This window comes from Protopterus annectens, chromosome 10.part0, assembly GCF_019279795.1.
Source record: "Protopterus annectens isolate FY-2018-M chromosome 10.part0, PAN1.0, whole genome shotgun sequence".
Lineage (NCBI taxonomy): Eukaryota > Metazoa > Chordata > Ceratodontiformes > Protopteridae > Protopterus > Protopterus annectens.
The window spans coordinates 568255405-568264594 of record NC_056744.1 but is presented as its reverse complement, the minus strand read 5'-3'; the positions used below and the strand labels follow the sequence as shown (position 1 = coordinate 568264594).

General features: G+C 45.5%; 1 non-coding gene across 1 annotated transcript; it reads left to right on the top strand.

Moving 5' to 3' along the window:
- Positions 1-4851: 4851 nt before the first annotated feature.
- On the top strand, positions 4852-4923 carry TRNAE-UUC. Its single transcript has one exon. It is a non-coding gene; the product is annotated as a tRNA-Glu (tRNA).
- Positions 4924-9190: the final 4267 nt, after the last annotated feature.

Here is a 9190-nt window from a genome sequence, read left to right as displayed (position 1 = left end):
CCCATCCAAGCATCAAGATTTTTCTTGAAGAGTGCTAATGAGGAACTCTGTTTGACATAGATAGGTAGTCTGTTCCAGAGTATGGGAAGTCTCTGGGACAGGAATCTATCCCTCCAGCATGTTCTGTTTATTGTGGTAACAAGGTTTAGGTCCCTAGAGCGTGCAGCTTGGAGGGACTGGGATTTATTTAAGTGGAGCATGTCCAACAGCTCTGGGTTTGACATAGCTTTGTATGTTAGGCAGATATCGCCTCTGAGTAGGCAATATGCGACAGAGAAAAGATGGAGTTTTTTGAGACGGACTGCGTAGGGCATCTGTTTGAGGCCAGTAATCCTCTTTGTGAGGTATTTCCATGGCCTTTCCAGTTATTGTAGATGTCTTGTGAGGTACATACCAAAAGGGGCATTGTACTCTATAATGGGTCAAATGAGTGATGAGTAGAGGGGAACAATGACCTCTTTTTTTCTGGATGAGAAACCTTTTGTGATGAGGTGAGCAATGTAGAAGGATTTCCTGACCACTGTGGTGATGTGATTATCAAAGGAGAGACTACTGTCCACCTGTGTCCCAAGGTCCCTTATCACACTTTCGGCGTTAAGTAGACTACCACTTATGTGGTAGTTCATGGGTACAGAGTTTTTACCAAAGGGGATGACAATACACTTTTTGGCATTGAGCTTCAGGCCATGGCTTTGACACCAGGCATCTGTCTCAGTGAGGCTTTTTTGTATTATGTCCACATTGTTAGGAGTTTTGATTATAGCTCCTAGTTTGCAGTCATCTGCAAACTTTGTTAGCCAAAGACCTTCTGTGTTAACCTGTACTTCAGAGAAGTAGATACCAAACAGGAGAGGACCTAGGACTGAACCCTGTGGTACTCCACTTGTCACTGGTCTGAAGTCGGATTTGGAGTCTGCTACTTTCACAGTGTGGGTTCTGTCTATGAGCCAGTTGGCAACCCATCTTGTGACATAGGGATTTATACCTAGTTTAGTCAGCTTATCTATAATTCCAGAGTGGGGGATGGTGTTGAAAGCCTTGGCAAGATCTAGATAAGCTGTGTGAACCACCTTACCCTCATCTATGGCTTTGGCGACTGCTTTAAAGAAGTCAATCAGGTTTAGGAGACATGATCTGCCTTTTACAAACCCGAATTGGGTAGGGTCCAGAGTTTGGAGATTACCAATGTCTTTGTTTATGAGTTCCATGATGATAAGTTTCAGGGCTTTGCAGACTAGGCTCGTCAGGCTAATGGGGTGGTAGTTCCCGGGGTCTGTCGTGGCTTCCCCTTTGTGGAGTGGGATAACCATCATGGTGCGCTATTCAGTGGACACAAAGCCTGAGGTGAGGCTATGATTGAACATGGTACTTAGGTTGGGTGCCAGTTTATTCTGTAGTTCGTACAGAACATAGCCTGGGATATTGTCAGGTCCCATGGATGCTGTGTTCTTGGCTTTGGAGAGTGTCTTTTTTACCTGTGCAGCCGTGATTACATGAACTTTGTATTCTTCTGGTATAGAGATGGGCCCTCTAGGGGGTGAGAGGGGGGTAAAGTTAGCACTGAACCTATCTGCCAGGATGTTGGCAATATCATTTGGTTCTGTATATTTAGTGCCATTGTGATGTAACTCAGAGCAGATCTGAGTGTTGCCATTGAGATTCTTGACATAGCTATAGAATGCTTTGTGGTTGTCTTTAGAGTCAGTGGCAATTTTGTTTTCGTAACTAGCTTTGGAGGATTTTATGAGGGATCTCAGCTTCTTACTGAGGTTGACGAGATAGTTCCTCCAGTCATGGAATTTTACTCTTTTTTTTTGCAACAGTTTCTTCCTTCTGTTGTAGAGTTTGTTTATGGCAGAGGACCAGCAGATTGGCTTCCTTTTTTTGGAGGATAGCATCTTGGTTTTATTAGGGATAGCATGATCCATGCACTTGTGTAAGTGCTTATAAAGTGCATTTGTGTAGGATTCAGCAGTCGTATCTCTATTGTCCGTCTGCATGGGTGTCATGAAGTTTGCCACGTCTGTCTTAAGAAATGTGAAGTTGGCTTTGGAGAAGTTTTTTACGGTGGTTTCTCTAATTGGGGGTGGGGGCGGGATGTGGATGTCTAGGGTGATTACCTTGTTGTCGGATCTGACCAACGAGCAATTGACCTCTGATGTGGAACACCAGTTGCCCATGTTGGTAATGACCAGTTCTAGGATATTGCTGCCCCTGGTGGGGGTGTGAATAAGTTGATCCAAGGCATTGGAATTTATGAATTCCAGAAAACGTTGAGCAAAAGAGTTGGTACATGGTTCCCATCATGGACCTAATAAACAAGTCTATAAGGAATCTTCCAACTCTAGCTCCCACACAGTTTAGTTTTGTGAAGGGTAGATCATGCCTGCTCAACTTTGTCGACTTCTTTGAGTCAGTCACCAGATCTGTGGATGAAGGCAAGGTGGTTCATACAGCCTACTTTGATCTGGCCAAGGCCTTTGATACCATTCCCCACTCAGGAATCATAGAAAACCTCACTAAGCTAGGCACCTACCCCTACATCACTAGGTGGGTTGCAAACTCGCTCACAGCTAGAAGCCACAGTGTGAAAGTAGCTGACTCCAAGTCAGACTGCCGACCAGTCACGAGTGGAGTCCCACAGGGTTTGGTCCTGGGTCCTCTCCTGTTTGGTTTCTACTTCTCTGAAGTCCAGGCCAACAAAAAGGGACTCTGCCTGACAAAGTTCACAGACAATTGCAAGTCGGGAGCTATTACTAACTCCCCAAGTGATGTTGATATCCTGCAAAAAGGCTTCACTGAGACCAAAGACTGGTGTCAGAACCATGGCCTTAAGCTCAATGCCAAAAAAATGTGTCGTCATTCCCTTTGGGAAAAAACAGGTTCTCATGAATTATCACATCGATGGTAGTCCACTGAACACAGAAGGAGTAATAAGAGATCTGGGAACACAGGTTGACAGCAACCTCTCTTTTAACCATCCCATTGCCACTGTGGTCAGAAAATCCTTCTATGTGGCACATCTCATTACTAAGGGTTTTCCAGCCAGGAAGAAAGAGGTCATTGTCTTCCTCTATTCTTCCCACATTAGGCCATTCATCAAGTACAATGCCCCATTTGTTATGTACCTCACTAGACACCTGCAACAACTGGAGAGGCTGCAAACGTACCTCACAAGGAGGATCCTAGGCCTTAAACACTTGTCCTATATGGACAGACTCAAACAACTCCAACTATTCTTTGTCTCTTATCACCTACTTAAGAGACAATCTCTGCTTGACTTACAAGGCCATCTTTGCCCCAGCTCTGTTAGAAATGCTACATCTAAAGAAATCCCAATCCCTCCACACCACACACTCCAGAGACCTCTACCTCATTAGCACAATCAACAGAACATGCTGGAGGGACAGGTTCATAACCCAGAGACTGCCCATGCTATGGAATAGACTTCCCATACATGTCAAGCAGAGCACCTCACTGACCTTCTTCAAGAGAAATCTTGATGAGTGGATGGGAAATAGAAAATTCACCCTGAGGATCACTCCAGTGGCTCTACTCGACAGAGGCACTGGGAACTAAGGTCAGGTGGCATGATGCCAGAGTAATCCTATGGACTAGACTTGTAAAGGCTCCAGGGCCATTAGCCTAATACACACCTATGAACTCTTCTGCAACATAAATAGAAGATGTCGGAGGGATGTGTGTGTGTATCATACAAAACACCTCTTCTACTGAACCATCTTTCATTTACATAAAGGGAAGTACATCTCTTCCTGTATTCATATGCAATTTGGATGAAAGGATGGGAAGCTGCAAATTCACCTCTGGTTTGCACCAATGTCCCTCATGGATGAGGCCAACAAGTAAATGTCCTAACACAGCATTATTCTGCCTGCATCTGGGTAATATATATGCAAATATAAGCACTAAAAATACCATGGGAATGTAAGGCTAGGCTTTTTAACATCTTCATTGATCACTAGTTTCTATGACTCATGGTTGTTGCTGTTTGTCTTTTATGGCTTTTTCCCGGTAAGGGGTCGCCACAATGGAACTCTGGTCCGCTAATGATTGGCAGTAGATTTTTACGAAACGCCGAGGTGCCAGCTCGACCCCCAACCTTCAATGAAGGCATGCCCATTTATGCACGCATATCTTTCGAACGCTACCCAACCACGGGGAGGACATGCAGACTCCACACGAACTCATGGTAGGATGTGGAAATCTTGATGTCTTTCTGTAGTACTACCAAAAGGAGATATTTCAGGCAGCTTACATAGAGTCCTGTTATTGGAAACCATTCTAATGCTAGCCTGGCAAAACTACCTGTTGAGTGTGAGCAACACAGTCCTAAAGTGCTGCATAATCTGTGAACTATCTGACAGAATTTCACTTCTTTTTATAACAGAAGGAAATGGTAAGAGTTAGCTTATTAGCAAGTTAGCATAGCATGCTAGTCACTTCTTGCACATGATACAGGTGCATGTTATTGTTATCAAATATTTCCACTCTGCAGATTGTGTGTTAGGGCTGGCAACTCAGCACGTAAAAAAAATCAACTGCCAATCATTAGCGGACCGGAGTTCCGCTGTGGCGACTCCTAACCGGGAAAAGCCGAAAGAGACAACAATTTGGAGTTCAGCTCTTCTTTGAGAAATGAATTTCTGCAGCATCCACCTTACTTTTGGTTTAGTTTACTTCCCCATTTACAGAATGAAAAAAGAATGAAATATGGAAGTTTAAAAAATGTATGTACAACATTTGCATTATGAGAATTTACAGAGTATTACACCTTTTATTCATTAATAATGAAAAGTATACTAATAAAGATGACAGCAAACTCTTGCACAATCCCATATGGTCTAGCGGTTAGGATTCCTGGTTTTCACCCAGGCGGCCCGGGTTCGACTCCCGGTATGGGAACATTAATTTTGTGCACATCTAAATATGTGGCAGTTTTCTAAATTGCCCTCTGATGACATTGGATTATACCCAATCAAAACTTCACGGTTAAGAAACATTAAAAAAACAAATAATTCATTGGTTGAAGCAAGCCTTTAAAATTAGTGTGTAAACAAATCTGGCACTCGAAATAGGAAATGTACAACTTTTCTGTGTATTTATTTACTGCAACTTTTTCATTAGCTGTGGTCTCTGAGTGCACCTCATACCAAGCACCAGGGTGCTTTCATTCCTGATTCATCAAATGGAATAAGAAGTTATGTACCTACCATAATGTTCCATGTTAGTTGTCTTCTCTCGCCTTCTTTCTTGCTGGATGGGTTCTGAGCCGATCCTCGGCTCCAACTCGGCACTTGCTAAGCTCGAGAGCTAATTTTACCAACTCGAGGCAACCCTATATCCCATGATGCAAGGCGTGACTACCCCAGATCTCGTTTGGTAGCTATGAAAAAACCCTGCCAGTAACCTTCTTCCCAGAAAGGAAGAAGAGGAACTAAATGTGGAAAGAAACAAAGCAAATAACCACTAGAGACTAGTGGCACTTCCTACTGGGGGTCCATAGAAAGAATGAACTGTACCCAGCGAAGAGTACAACTTCAAGGTCTGTCCAGGCTAGGGGGAAGGAGGGAGGGACGCAAGAAAGAAGGTGAGAGAAGACAACTAACATGGAACGTTATGGTAGGTACATAACTTCTTAATGTTAAGTTGTCAAACTCGCCTTCATTCTTGCTGGATGGGACCGCGTCCCTAGCACCTCTATCCTGGGTGGCTCAATGGAACAGACTCTTGAGAACTGTGGAACCAAACTTAGCCCTGTCCCTGGAGGCCAAGTCCAATTTATAATGAGAGACAAAGGTGTGAGGAGTGGCCCAAGTGGCTGCCGCACAAATGGTGTCAATAGGCAGCCTATCCTGAAGTGCTGTGGAAGTGGCTAGGCGCCTGGTAGAATGTGCATTTGGTTTCGAGGGCAGGTGCTTGCCCCTAAGGAGATAAACATGAGAAATGATAGAAGACAGCTATCTGGATAAGGTCACCTTGGAGACCGGAAGACCCTTCCTGTTTTCTGCATAAGAAAGAAACAGTTGATCAGATTTTCTGAATTGTTTAGTTCTGTCCAAATAATATCTGAGTTGGCGATGGACATCCAAACAATGAAGTTTCTGTTCCGCTCTGTCAGAATAATTAGGGAAAAAAACTGGCAATTCAATAGATTGGTTAATATTCGTCTGGGAAGCAGCCTTGGGCAAAAAAGATGGATTAGTTCTTAAAGACACTCTATCTTTGTGGAAAACCAAGTATGGGGGACGGGCACAGAGAGTGTGAAGTTCAGACACCCTCCTGGCTGAAGTAACAGCAACCAGAAAAACTGTCTTCCAGGAAAGAAATTTCAATGAGCATGTAGCAGCCAGTTCAAAGGGGGGCAGAATCAAGGATGCCAGCAATAAATTTAGGTCCCATTCTGGAGGGGGATCTTTGACTGGGGTTTTCAGCAGAAAGATCCCTCTAAGAAAGGCTTTGCAAAGCTTGTGAGACATTATGTTTTGATCGGCTAAGCCAACATGAAAATTTGAGATCGCTGCCAGCTGAACCTTAACTGTCGAGGAAGAAGAGCCCGATTGAAAAATCTCAGCTAGGAAGTCCAAGACTGACTGCACTGGAGCAGTAAAGGGATCTATGTCTCTGGACTTTGCCCAGAAGGAAAAACACTGCCATTTACTAGCATAAATCCTTCTGGTAGAGGACTTTACAGAAGCTACTACGATATCTCGCACGGGATTAGAAATCATAGGAAGCCTGGCTAAGGAAGGAAGTGGAGCAACCAAGCGGTGAGGTTGAGAGAATGAATGGCCTGGTGCAAATGACCTGAATGGTGGGTCAGAAGATCTGGAATTGGATCCAGATGCCAAGGCTGAACCAAGAGATGACGATGTAGGGACGGAAACCAAATTTGTCGAGGCCAGTAAGGGGCAATGAGAATCAATTTGGGTCTCAAGATGGTAGCTTTCTGAATCACTTGAGGTATCAGCGGGAATGGAGGAAAGTCATAAAGAAGTCCCCGGGGCCAATCCTGGGTTAGAGCGTCCCTGGGGGGATGGCCTGGTAGTGGAAAGAGGGAGAAGAAGTCTGGGCATTTGCTGTTTTGGGGTGTAGCAAAAAGGTCGCAGCAAGGGGCGCCCCACTTCTGAAAAATCTCGTCCACTGCTGATTGTTTGAGAGACTACTCGTGTGGCATGAGAATAGCTCTGCTCAGTCTGTCCGCTAAGAGGTTGGATTTCCCGGGGATATGCGTTGCTATCAGAAACCGATGAGAGGAGATTGCCCATTGCCAAAGTCTGAGAGCTTCTCGACACAGTGGATAGGACTTGGTCCCGCCCTGTTTGTTGATATACCAGACTACGGACATGTTGTCCGTCTGAACTGCAATAGTTCCTAAAGGAAGAAAGTCGCTGAGGGCTTGCAACGTTAAAAGCACCACTCTCATCTCTAGGACATTTATGTGCAGATGGTATTCTATGGGTTGCCAAGTCCCATGGACCATCCTGCCCTGATAATGCCCCCCCACCCGATCAGAGAGGCATCCGAAGTGACTGTGGCAACCGGAACTGGGGGAACAAACAGTCGGCCCTGATGGAGTTGTGGAGAAGACATCCACCAGGTTAGGTGACTCTTGCAGGATTGCATCACGAAGATCTCGTGGCGCATGGGAAGCTGCTGGAATGACCACTGGGTGAACAACATCCACTGCAGAAGATGCATGTGGAAGCGAGCTAAGGGAAGCAGTACGATGGCCGCAGCCATAAGACCTAGCACCTTCAGGACAAATCTGGCCTTGATCTTTTTGCAGAGTAGTATGATCCGAACATACTTTTTGATGTACAGAATTCTTTGGTTTGTGAGTCTTGCTGACATCCCGACAGTGTCTAATTCTGTGCCTATAAAGGTAATAGATTGGCAAGGAGACAATGAAAATTTTTCGAAGTGACAATGAAAATTTTTCGAAGTTTATAGAGATCCCTAACTGGTTGCAGATGTGAAGAGTGTAGTCCATGGCCTTGAGAAGTTGATGCCTGGTGGTGGCAGAGAGGAGCCAGTCGTCTAGATACGGAAACACCTGGAATCCTTGACATCTCAGGTGAGCCGTGACCACTGCCATGCATTTGGTGAACACTCTGGGGGCTGTAGTGAGGCCAAAGGGCAGGGCTCTGAATTGAAAATGACTGGTCCCCAGCCGAAAGCGGAGAAACCTTCTGGAACGCCTGTGAATTTTTATGTGATAGTACGCATCCTGAAGGTCTATTGAGCACATCCAGTTGTCCTTGCCCAAAAAGGGTAGAATGGACTGAAGCGTGACCATCCGGAACCTTGCCTTCTTGACAAACTTGTTTAGTTTGCTGAGGTCTAAAATTGGTCTCCAATCTCCCGTCTTTTTTGGGGACCAAAAAGAATCTTGAGTAGATTCCGGATCCTACTTGGTCTGCTGGCACTAGTTGGATGGCTCTTTTTGCTAGGAGCTTTGATACCTCCAGCTTTGCCAATTCCCTTAGACCGGGTGAAACGTCTGGAAGGGATTGATGAGGAACGGGATATCTCTCGAAAGGGATATTGTAACCCTCGGATATGATCGACTGTACCCATTTGTCTTGAGAAAGGGAACGCCAGGCTGTTGGATACAGCGACAATCTTCCCCCGACTGCCTCCAAGGGTGGACAGTCGGGCAACACCTCAGGGATGCTGGAAGGGTTTATCAGAGAGAGGCTCCCTGCTACCCTGATTCTGCGGACCCCCTCTGCCCCTAGGGCGGCATCTATTGTTATTACCCCCTCTGCCTCTGGGGTAAACTGACCACGTGCATCTGGCGTGACTCCCTGAGATTTATGAAACTACATTCCCCCCCCTTCTGACCTTTGGGATAGGGTCCTGAAGGGGTGGAGAAATGGACTCCTACGGCAGAAAGAGTCTTGCCGTCTTGCTCACACCTGGTCAATGTGTCCTTCACCTGAGGCCCGAACAAAGCCGAACCACCAAAGGGAGTATTAGTGAAGGATGCCTTAAAGGGATCTGCGAAATTACAAAGTCGCATCCAGGACTGACGCCTAAGTGCCACTCCTGTGCCTGCAGCTCTACTCACCCCATCGGCTGCATAAGAAATGAGCCGCATGGAAGAGTTAGTTATAGAATTTAGGATTCCTAGCTGGGAGGCAATCTTTTCTTGAGCCCCAGCAGCTGA